The 12,637-nt window shown below is 35.1% G+C and overlaps 1 protein-coding gene across 1 annotated transcript in view; it reads right to left on the reverse strand.

Moving 5' to 3' along the window:
- The window catches only part of DGKB (diacylglycerol kinase beta), a 363,209-nt gene that overhangs the window by 298,696 nt on the left and 51,876 nt on the right, over positions 1-12,637 (reverse strand).

Raw genomic sequence — 12,637 nt, forward strand, 5'->3', positions numbered from 1 at the left:
GTTATTTTTCACATCAAAACCTGGAAGGTTTGGTTGCTTCTCCCTGAAATTAGTTCTGTTCTTGGTGCACTCTTTGCTTCTTCTTTGAGAGAAGCAAAGAGTGCACCAAGAACAGAACTATCACATGAGCAATTAGTTAGACACTTAAAATTATAAACATTAGGACCTAGTCTTACTAATTTTTTAATTATATCAACAAAATACAGCATCATAATAGTTCTGAAAAGTTAAAGAAATTCAGCACATTAAACCTGACTCTAAAAAGAACATTCAGTAAATTGTGTGACGTGGAAAGAGAAAATGTAGCAGCAAAGGATTTGAAAATATTTTTATAATAGTTTCTAACAGTTATGTAAAACAGGGCATACCACTAAAATTCAGTTTTAAGAGGTGCTGGAGTTGGTTCCCTCCTGCCCATACACAGTTTACATCGTAATAAGAATGGCTTTTCCCAATGTTTATCATTGTATGAAATTTTCTTAAATAAAAACACCCAAGACTATGCGTGGCCTCAATAAAAATTTATTTGCACTAATATGTCTGATGTATTTCAATGTTTCTGTCAACTGTAAGTAACAGAGTTTAGCTGGTCTCCTGGGCAGACACAGCAAATTAATTACTTGATAAAGTCATCTATAGTCTTATTGCTGTGTCATTTGAAATACAGCAAATAATTACAACTTTATGTGAAAAAAGACAAATTATATAAAAAGAATAAATCTATATTTTTAAAAAGAAAATTTTAGTAAGAGTTGTAATTAGAAGCTGATGAGTTAGATACTTACTGATTAAGACAAGTAAACAAATGGATAACTGACAAAAGTTTCTTTTTTCTTGGTCTCTATTATTTCAATACATTTTTCAGTAGTCATATACATGGTATTATGATAATGAAATCAATAACTATGAAAGTGGCAGTGTGAGATGAGCAGATGCATGACAGAGGTGACTGGACCTCATCTTAAAAAAAAAGATTTTTCTGAACTCTGGAGGAAAGAGGTTAAACACACATCAAAAAGACAGAAAGGTCTCCTCACAGACCTTTTATTATCTGAAAAAAACACCAACTAACTAACTAAAATAGAAATGACCCACTTTCTAGTGGCTTTAAAAGTGTCTTGATGTTTTCTCCCAGCAATGACCGTGCTTCTTTCATTTCATATTTCACCAGATAAAGTCTATTCATCTTTAAATGAGGTTTATGTCTATGCAACTATGATTAAAACCAAAAACCTGTGTTATGTTACTTACTAAAAATAAATAAATTTACTATCTACTTGGTATGTATTTACTTAGTCAAGTATCATTAAGATAGTAAATTAGATCAAAAAATAGCTGTATTCCAGCAACAACACAACTATTCACTTTTTCTGTGCATGAGCTTAAAAAGCAGTTGCACCCAAAAACCATGGCTAATTCCATGCTCAAAATAACTGTCAAGAAAAAAGGGTCTGTGGATGTACATTTTGCTTTAGTTGTCCCAGAAAGACTCTTCAAGAGATTTCCACATTCTGGACAGGAGCTGCATTTATTACGAGAACCATGACATACATTTCACAGCCAAGGCAGAACCATTTTTCACAATCTTTTGTTCACAGTCATTCAATCATTTTTTCAGTTCATGTGACAGTATCCAAACTAACATGAATAGAGATCTTTCAAAATGCTCAAAATAACGTATCGATATTTTCACAGTCAAACACCAACTGACAATCTCCTGCATGCATACTCTTCAGCAGTGCTGACATTCCTCAGAAAAATCAATTCTTCCTCAGCCTCTAGTAGGCAAACTAGTATTAGGAACATGTTCCATCTTTAATAAGTTCACCTAAAAGGATATGAAGAATAAGGTAATTTTCAAGTTTTAGTCTTACGTGGGGATCACATAAAAGAGAAACCAAAAAACAAGGAAAAAAGAAAAAGGAGAAAAAATACAAAACAAATACAGGAGACATCTTGGAAAGCTCTATGCCTATAAAAATGAGAATTTTTTATTGGAGTTTCTCAATTCTACTTTGAAAAAAAAGAGTCAAGTACATGCTTTCTGTCAGAAACAGATAAAAATTTCCAGAAAATACACACAGAATAACTAGACATTTTCCTAACTTTTTTTTCCTGAGTTTGCTAGCTAGGAAATAACAATGTTATGGGTTCCATTACAGTTTATTTAGTCTGATCCAAATAATCTACATACTCACTGGAAAATGATGGTGTAAACACAAGCGTCAAACAAGAACAGAACCTGTGTTCTTGCTGTTACCTACAAGTACAGATGTTTTGCATAACTTAGCAACTTACCACCTTGTAAGCAGTCTCAATAAATTCATAAGCACCACTCCAGTTAAAACTCAAATACGGTCTTAAACTCTGTTTATTACCCTTATCTGTTTTTTACATCAAGGACAAAACCCTTCTTTGTTGAAGTCTCTGTATTCCAAGCTCTCCTCAAGAGAGACAGTTTCTAAATGTGTGTAGATATAACACATAGACTCTGCAGTGCTTAAATTCCATCTTATCTGCAAAGGTATAGCTGGCACAGTACAAATTTCATATAGCTTTAAATATGCAGTTTGTTTCATGAAACATCTCTTTTTTATTTTAATCTCACAATTTTATTATTTTTATTACCCACTAGCCCAGTGCTTTGAGTGTTCACTCAAAATGTAGAAGACCTTCAATTCTTTCCTCTGCCTGAATGGATTTAAACCATTATCGTTCAGCCTGTCTTCTCTTGCAAGTTGATAGAATGCAGTAGTGTTCATTTAGCCAAAGAGGTGCAGGAGAAAAAGGGAAAGTGTGGCGCAGGAATCAGAGCTTTCTTTGGATTAGGTGACACTTGGTTTCCTGCCTCATGGTCCGGTGAGATCGGGGCAGAACAAACAGGCTAGGCATGGCGTGGAAGACTGCTAACTGAAAAGCTATTACTTTTCAGTTATATATATATATATATATATGTATATATATGCAGTTATATGATTTATATTATCTATATAAATATATATATTAAAGTAGGATTTCTGCAGCATTATAACTGAAAATAAAAACTCCAAAACAATAGATATACAGAGGAGACTTGGGCTAGTGTATTGTTTCAGAATAAAGGCAAAACAATTAAAATAACACCACTAAAAATAAGAAACCCGCAAATGTAATGTTAAAAATGTCAAAGCATCTGATTTTTCCTTAACTGTGCTTCAGTGCTAACAAAGATGCTTTTTGTAACCAAAGACAAATTTACATACTAAGTTCAAAACTGCTGAAGATTTAGCCCACATTAAAAAATATTATTTGTTTTTTAAAATAACTCAACTTTAGATGATGGAGCACTCAGCTGAGATGGGAATTTGGTGTACCATTTCTCCCATAAACAGAAAAAACAAAACATAAGAAAAGCTCGCCTGGATTGCACGCTTTGTCTACATTTTTGGCCCATCCTCCCAGAAAAATCCTTGAATTTTTTTTTTTTTCTTAAAAAAAAAAAAGACAGGCTTATGAGACAACATATATAAAACTCAGCATAAATCACATGCTATGTAATGAAAACAGTTCTACAATTTAAAAGTAAATCAGCACTAGAAAACAATGACTGGAATATAAATATTTCCCTTATAAATCCAGATACATTTTTCAGCCTCAATAGACATTCATAATCACCTGCATACTTATTAAATTGTAACTAATTTTAACACCTACAATAAAAAGTAGAGTAATAAACACTTTCTACCTCTAGATCCCTTTTATAAACTTTATACAATATGAAAAATATCACAGGCATTCAAAACCCCACCATTGTCAAGTTCAGAATTTATATATAGAAGCTGCAGAGAGATTTTCTATACATCATATGATCAAGAAAAAAAAGGTTACAACTTTCAATAAACAATTTTCTGCATGCCAACAAAGCCTAGCTCAAACTTGAAAGCCCTGCTTGATAGATAAGCCAATGAAAAGCATGGGGAAAAAACCCAGCATCTGTTGAGGTTGCAGTTTTCATATGGATTCTTAATCTTCTCTGGACTTTTCTTTCTTTTGTGGATGCAACCATCTAAAAATATATGTGTGTGTGTTTATATGTATATATAAAAAAATTCATACACATAGCTTTTTTTCCTTTTGCATAGTTTATTTTATTCAGAGAACTGGATAATGGTTTTGCTCAAGCTATAGCTATGCTTGATCTAAGTTTTACTGGTCTAGAAATACCAGTATGTTAAAAAGGCTGAGCCTGCCAACAAACCTGTATGCAGCTCGAAAGGGTAAAAACTGTTCACCTTCCAACAAAAAAGTTCTTCCAGTAAAACATCGTTTACCTAGCATGACTCAGTCTTTCAGCTTTATCTGTGTTGGTAAGAGATCCCGGATGGTTGACATGAACCAGTGGTAGGCAGTAGCTGACACGTCCTATGCTTCCCATACATATGCAGGCTTACTGGCAAAGATCTTTTAATATAGGTCACACTTTGGTTTTGGTTTGTGACTTATGAGGGGTCTTTTCATGTAAATTTCACAAAAGAAACAAACATTTGAAACCTTAAGTGGGATAAGCACTCTATTTTGGTTTTCTTGTAAGTAGAATTTAAAACCTATTGTGGTCTTTAAAAGAGCGGCCAGGCTGGAAAGGCAACCACTGTCCAGTGGCTCCCTGAAACTAAAGAATTTGAGTGACTACACCCTCCAGCAAATCATATTCCCATCAAGTTCTGTGACGATTAGAAAAAAGCCTCTTAGAAACACAGGCAGAATTGGATGCTGCTGCTTAAATAAATAGGGTGGCAAGTGACTTCTGCAACAGAGAATGGAGGAGGCAGAAGAGGCAGGTGAGGGAGGTGGGAACAGTAGCTACTGCTGCAGAGGACAACTTCTTCCTTCTGATGCCTGATCCAGGAGTTGCCTTTTCCACCCATCCTCCCTGCTGTGGCCCAACATCACAAGGAAGAAGATTGATCCATTTTACCCATTGTTACACACTAGACAATCAAGGAATTGTTTGTGAAAGAAAACCAATACTGACTGCATGTGCCAGCACATCTTTAGTCCACATTAATAAAAAATGACCACCAAATCCCACCTCCCTACACCAGATGTTCAAATTAAAGTATACAGCAAACAGCAGCGACTTTGGGGAGGAGTAGGGGGAGGCTTAATTATTGTCTGCTAGTGGGATAAGCTTTGAAAGGAAGTAGTAAGTAAAGGACAAAAATGTACTCCAGGACTTGAAAGGAACTGCAAGTAATTCCTGTGTATATTAAAAACATTTTGAGGCAAAAAAGAACTCATCTTACCTTTGAAAATAACTACAGGTAACAACTTCTTTCCAACTCCTTTGTCTCCCATCATTCAGAAAATTAAGGCTGAAACAATTTGAAAGATCCAAGGTTCAGGGTTTCAGGGTGCTGCATGGCTGGTGGCCCCCCTGGGGCCAGGGCCCTGTGGCTGCCCCAGGGACTGTGACACTCCAGCAGCAGGCAGCCCGGGGGGCAGCCCCAAGCCTGGGCACCCCCGAGGCTGGTAGCCCAGGGGCAGGCACGACTCTGGGGAGCTGGAGATCAGCCTTGCCATGGTGTTGCCAGGGCAGGGCTGGCTGCCCCCAGGGGGCTGGCATGGGGTCCTGGGCCACAGGCAGGGTCTGGGAGCTCTGAGGAAAGCTGGGCAGGGACTGTCAGGCCTGGAGGCAGCATTTCCTCATCCTAAATTCATGAGGCCAGAAAACCATGATACTACACCTCAATTTAATACTCAGCTTCAAAATGTGCTATTTGTGCACATAGTTAACATGCCATACTTCAGAAACAGCTTGCTCTGAGTCCAAGAAGGAGGAGACACCCTGGGAGACCTTCCAGCCCACAGATCCCATCACCCTGTTTGAGCCTGAAAACTAATACAAACCTTCAGCAAGCAACTTTGGGGCTTCATCTTTCCCTTTCTCATTTCCTGCTTGTTTATAGCTGGTCACAATATCTGATACTGGCTGCCAGCTCATAACCTTTCCAGTTAGAATGATGGTGAAACCATTCTCTATTAAATTAAGTAATGCTGCTGACGTGTTTCACCTCAAACACTAACTTTAAGCGCAAGCTTTATAACAGCTAAGAATCAAATCAGTTTGGTTTGAAATTTAGCATGTATTATTTCTGATTTTAAACAGAAATGGGGAAATAGCTTTATGAGTTGAGAATATTTGTACCAGTTTTGACATCTACATTTTAAAAAATAGTCTAGCTTGCTTGTTTCTATTTTCCCCAAAATTATTCTTTATAATTTTTAATATGTATACTTTGAACTCATTTAACTTAAATTACGGCTTACTAATTATCGAATATGAAGTATATATTCTTACATACATATGTACTTAAACATAGGTCTATTAGAAAAAATTAAATAAGTTTTTCAGTTGTTATAAAAACAAGTACCTCAAAGAAGTGAAGTAAGAATGGCACAAAATTGCTCACATGTCTAAAATTAAATATTTTGCATACTCTGTGTCAGAAATTAGACATATTCTGAAACATTTTGACTAACATGGAAATAGATACCCATTAATATTTTATAGAAGTCCACAAAACAAGAAATATAAAAAACTGAGAAAGTAAAATTAAGGTAGCATTACTATGTAACCTTTCCAAGCCTCTACAAATAGGCCTAAGATACTTTATTTCTGCCTAACACATTAGTCTTATTCCTGACCTTTTTTCTATTAGCAAACTTTAGCTCCCCCACCTATTCCTTCAACAGGTGCTTACTAAAAAGTGGTACACAAGTTACTCATATTTCCACATATACTCCAAATATAAAATTGCCAAAGGGTTATGCAATACCAAGGCATACAAAGATATTAAAACTTGTGGGTTTGAATTTACATTACCACTTATAATTATCACACATCATATGAAATACAGTAACTGTGCAATGGGACACTGTCTGTGAAGTAGTTTAAGCTAACACATTTCACCTGTTTGCCATGAGGGCAAGTCAAAATTGCTAACATATTTTACCAAGGTACTATGGCTTCTTTTGATTGCCTGCCTTTATTTTAAAACACTTGGGGGAAGCTGCTCAGATGATGTAAGTTGCCCTGTGCACTTGGGTGTTTGTTTGTCTTCCCTGTTCCCCCCATTTCTTTATGAGTGGACTGCCTTAAAGCCTCTGTTTTATCGCAAGGCAATATCAAAGCAAGATCTTGTTCTTCTGTTCTTCTAGGCATCGCAGACATCTTGAAATGGATTTGTACTCTTCTTGAAGAAGATTTAATGCTTACTTTCTTTTCTTTTCTTTTCTCCATTTTGCTTTATAATGTTTCTTGCTTCCAAAGTATCACATTTATTTGACTTCTCCCCTTAAAAAGGGGAACCTTTAAAGGTTTATGCAGTGACAGCTCTTGACATGCTATGTACTAAAACTGTATTTCAGAGATGAAATTTTAGCTCTTAACCCTGGAGGCAAAAATTCTTCTGACTTCTACATAAGGCAATTTGCTTAACATACAATAATTTGTTATCTTATGAATAAAGGAATATAAATGTTTGAGGAATTATTTTTAAAACTAAAAATCCAACTCATTTGGTTTTAGTCTCATGGTTTCTGATCTATTAAGACATGTCTTTCTTCCATTTATAGATGCATTTTCTGTTGCAAATTAATAAAATCTGCACTTCTTGCAGTCATGACTATTATAGTTTATCTTAGAAACCAAGGCTTTAAAGTCAAATACTTATCTATGCCTTAAAACTAAAAGAATTACCAACATGAGTACACATTGCTCTGGTTCTTGAACTCCAAATGATGAAGGTTCCTACACTTGCTGAAGATATGTACTAGTAATGAACTGTTTTGCTTATTGTGGCCGTATGCAGTACATACTGCTTATGATAAGCTGTATTACCTGTCTGTTCTAAATAAGATTCCTCAACTTTTGTTCTTTGTGATCACATGCTTTGTATAGTAGTGAAGAGCAGCTGAAAAAGTGTTCATTAGAGCCTGTTCTCCCCAGACTCAGAGAAACAAGCCTTGACAAGTCTATCAGAAGTTTTTGAATGCTTAGCAGCAATCAAAATATTAAAGAATTCTATCACTCACTGTAATACTCCTATTGTATACTGTTATTTTTGCATGCCCAAAATTCTCTGTTGTCTGACTAGATCTGGATGTGGAGATGCCTCATGATACAGTTATATATACAGTGTACACATACATACATACAATGTTGCCAAGAATGTTGCCAAGCCCTTGCATTTTAGATTATATATACATGCACATATACATACATGTTTAATTTGGTGAATTCAGATGAAGTTTTGAAATGAATTGGATATTGCCTGAGCTAACCTACCAATTCTCAAAAAAAAATAATCAGCTTAAGGTGGCCGTATACAGTCTGTGGAAGGGAAAGAGAAAAAGTCTCCTCTGCATACTATATATCTTTGGACACATACACAGATTTGGCCACTTGGGGCATTACATCATACTTTTTATCTGGTAAAATTGTGCTCCAGTTTACAAAATAAGAAACTGCCTGAAGCTTCATGACTCAATACTCCTGATTAAAAAAAAAATAATTAAGATCATTCTTGCTTATATAAAGCCTTTTCAATTTCTGTTTCCATTGTAGAGGGTGTTTAAGTTTGTGTGTTGAAAGTGTTGATACTGCAACAGCAGTTCTAATTTTCCACCATTTCTGCTGAGAATCTTGTCATAATTCTATTTCGTATACAATCTTTGAGTACTTACAGTATTACAGGTGTTAAGCCTGGAAAACATTAATATTATAGAAAGTTTAAAGTTATTCACTGAAAAATTAACAGCTGTGTTGACCATAGGAATGAAGCAGACATCTGCCTAGGAGCCACAGCCTCCCAGCCACTGCTTAATTATAAAGGCACAGTCTGATGCCGAGATTGTTTCTACTGCAGTATTTACACATACAGCTACCATATAAGGGTACTGAAAAAGCACAGTGCTAAATAGATAGAATCAAAAAATAAAACAAAACAAAAACAAAAAGGCTACAGCTGAACAATACAAATCAAAACTCTCAATTCCGCTTCAAGATCTAACCCTGGGAATAATATTGTTCTACTAATGCCTGGGAATTCGAAGTTTAATGAAACAAGGGACCGATAAGAGGCTACTAGTTTGTTTTTATTGTATATTAGGAAGATTGGGAGTTTTTGTATTTCCATTACTAAAGAAAAACAATTCAGTATTTAATATTATACATTCACACATTAATATATACCTTTTTATCTTAACAATTGCCATGGCAAACCTATTCTAGAAAGTCTGCTTTGTATTCATTACTCTCTGAAACAAATGTTTCAAGTACTACTTCCACACATCTATCTTCTAGCTGTGGAGTTCAAAATTTTAAAAAAATTCTGTTTCCAACTAAGCCAGCTCTGTGTCCAAGTTCAGTACAATTAAACAGGTCTTTTACAGCATTGCTATATCAAGTCTTTATTATGTCAGCATTAAATACTTTCTCCTATTAATTTTCTTTATCTCATTAATTTCTTAATACACTTTACGACAATATTAACCACAATAGACAACACTTGAGAAACAGAGAGTACAGGAGAGAGGTACTATGTATGGACATCAAGCAAAGGAAAGCTCTCAAGATCCATACACACTCCTGGAGAGCTGTGTTCTACTGATCATTGCTTGATGCATTTCCAATCCCTTCTCTTTCACTACAAATACATTAGAGCTGAATTCTTTATCTGCCTTAGTTCAAAGGGATTTAATCTTCCACCTTTCCAATTTAATATCAAAGCTGGAAAAGATAATTCTTTGCTTATTCCAGAACTCTACGGAGACAGCAAGCAAGAATAAACTTTATAATATAGTCCATTGATAAAGGCAGAATTAAACCCTACTACCAGGACTATTTGTAACTTTATCCAATGACATTTTAATGTTAAAAAACCACCAGTCCTCAGAGAGGTGCACTCTGAAGACGACAGCATTTTCATGGGAACTCACCTGGCAAGTTAATAACGTTATTCAGATAAGTAGCTCCCTCAAACAGGTTTAAAGAGCTCTCTAATCATCCTAAACAATTATCTACTTCACAATATAATTTAAGCAGTTTAATACACTTGGGTTAGTTGCCCTCCAGAGGCTTAGAAGCCAAAGCCCATTTGCTCTCTTAAGCTTTATTTCTTTCTCTGTTAGCACTTTCTCGAATTCCCTAATCAACTAATAAAACAAACAAAAAGAACATATAAATTCTCAGTCATCTTTGTTTTAGTCCCTCAGAAATATCTTTAATCCTGAAATTATCCTATAATCAGTTTTCCATGGTTTTATCCCATCAATCTGTTCCTTATTTGTATTTCCCCACTACTTCATTTTTCTCCAGTCTTATTCTTCAGGATAGATGTTTGCTCTTCTGTGTGCTACCACCAATTAGTAGTTTTTCTGAGATATAGTAGTACACAGGTATCTGTTTTTTAAAACTTGTCTGTCCAGCACTATAAGCTTACCTCCTTGAGTTTGAAACAGTCACCACGTTTTACTTTAGGGAAATGGATTGCATTCAGCAAATCTGAGTCATAGGGCAGACAGACCTTTATTCAAAGGGAATTGTCTTGAGAAAGGAATGAAACGTACTACAGATCTAGACTGATTTCTGCCTTAAAACACTGATGATGGACTGTTGGATAAATATACTAGAATGAACGAACAAAAATGTAGTTATGAAGGCATCATTTGAAATGGATGAATGCCAAGTGACTCCCACTTACTAAGCAAGTTTAGTCACTGAGTGTACAGCAAAATATATATATATACACACAGACACACGATAATGTCATGAAATAAACCTACCACCCAACAACCCAAAAGCCCCATCACATAAACTGGGGAAATGCACCTTGTACTAGAAATGCATGTAACTTAATTGAGTGAAGTGTAAAATAAGGTTCTGTGAATCCTGAATACGTACATAGTAAGAGAGTTTCTTACCTACAAGAATACCAAATGAGATAAGGAACTTGTTAAATAAGTACAAAAAGTAGTTATAATGATGAACACAAGATTTCAGAACATTTGCCATGGCCTAGTAGGAAAGGAATTTTTAATAAAACATGGCAGTGCCTGTCTTTCCTTTAATATGGCACACCAAATTCCATTTACAGCAGTAACTGTTGCTATAAATACCCTTGAACCAGTTACATTAGAGACTTTACTAAAAGCACACCCAATACACCAGTATCAACAACTTCTTTATTTATCCATTACAGTTCTCAAAAAAACTCCATATTAAGGTTAGTAGAGTATCATTATCCTTTTTCAGTTCAAATGAATGCGTAAGGCAAATCAAGTCTTTTTCCACCTTTCAATTTTTCAGAATGAGATCTTAAAACAATGACTGATAAACTTTGGTGACAACAAGAGACAACAGGATCTTTCATAAGAACACATTCCCACAGCCTAATTTCTGTACCTATCAATCATTTGGCTTTCTCACCTCAGCAAAGTCTAAGCAGATCTTTCTAAATGAACTGGAAAGCTCTTTGTGTTTGGGTTTGTTGTTGGGTTTTTTTTCCTTCATCTTAGATGTTATTACCAAATACGTTGAAAATGTCTCTACCAAGAGAAAGTTTTGTCTACTTTGAAGACAAAAGTTGCAACTGTGGCTCCTTTATGCATATTGTAGAGAAAACTACAGTTGCATCAGCACAGACCTCAGTTTCACAGATTTGAGAAGTACTCTGACTCCCTCTGTGTCAAAATTTTACTTGAGGTATCAAAAGTAGCTACATTAAGCCAGTTCCATTAAAGCCATGTGAGACAATCATGATTTGACTGTAATGTGACCATGCTGTGAGCTATTTTTACTTCTGCTTGCTTATATAACATTTTTAGTATCTTTCTCCTCTATAGAAACATGCAGGTCTATGATAGATTTATTATAAAATGGCATAATACATATAGAAATAATCTTAAAGAGCATGTACTGTCCTGATTTATTCCATGTAATTATTTACATGTAAGCAGCCACTATTAACACTTACTGCAAGTACAGCAGTGATTAAATCACTATTTTGTTTTGTTTTTGTTATAATGTAATTTTGTCATTTACCTGTCTGTCTTTATTGTTGGAATATCTTTTAGTGATTTCTGGCAAGGTCACCGAGAATTTCCTCACCGAAATCTGTTTCCAAATCACAAATGAGTTCCCCATCATAGGTTAGGTCTTTCCTTAAATCATCCCTGCCACAAGTCCTGCCAACAATCAATAACCTTTGGAGCAAGAATCATTTATCTTGTCAATCCATAATATTACAACTTAGGGAAAAAAAATTAGGAAGGAGATAAACAAATCAATTTACTAAAACACCTTTTTCTGTCACCTAGGCTTCAAACTACAAAGATATGACCCTAAATTAAAGTCAGTGTATATTGAAAAAATAAATGTCTATTTACTGTAAACTTAATATAAACTTAACATAAGCTTACTGAATGTTTTATGAACATGTAGCCCTAAAATACAGGTATTATAAAAACATTAAGTTATCTAACCTTGTAGCAAAACACCAGTAGCATGACACTGACATTCATCAACTTAATGTCACCGCAGAAAAAGAGACGACATAACAGTAATGAACTAAGAACACTCGCAGGTCCAGGATTCAAA

Source organism: Falco rusticolus, chromosome 4, assembly GCF_015220075.1.
Source record: "Falco rusticolus isolate bFalRus1 chromosome 4, bFalRus1.pri, whole genome shotgun sequence".
NCBI classification, from domain to species: Eukaryota; Metazoa; Chordata; class Aves; order Falconiformes; family Falconidae; genus Falco; species Falco rusticolus.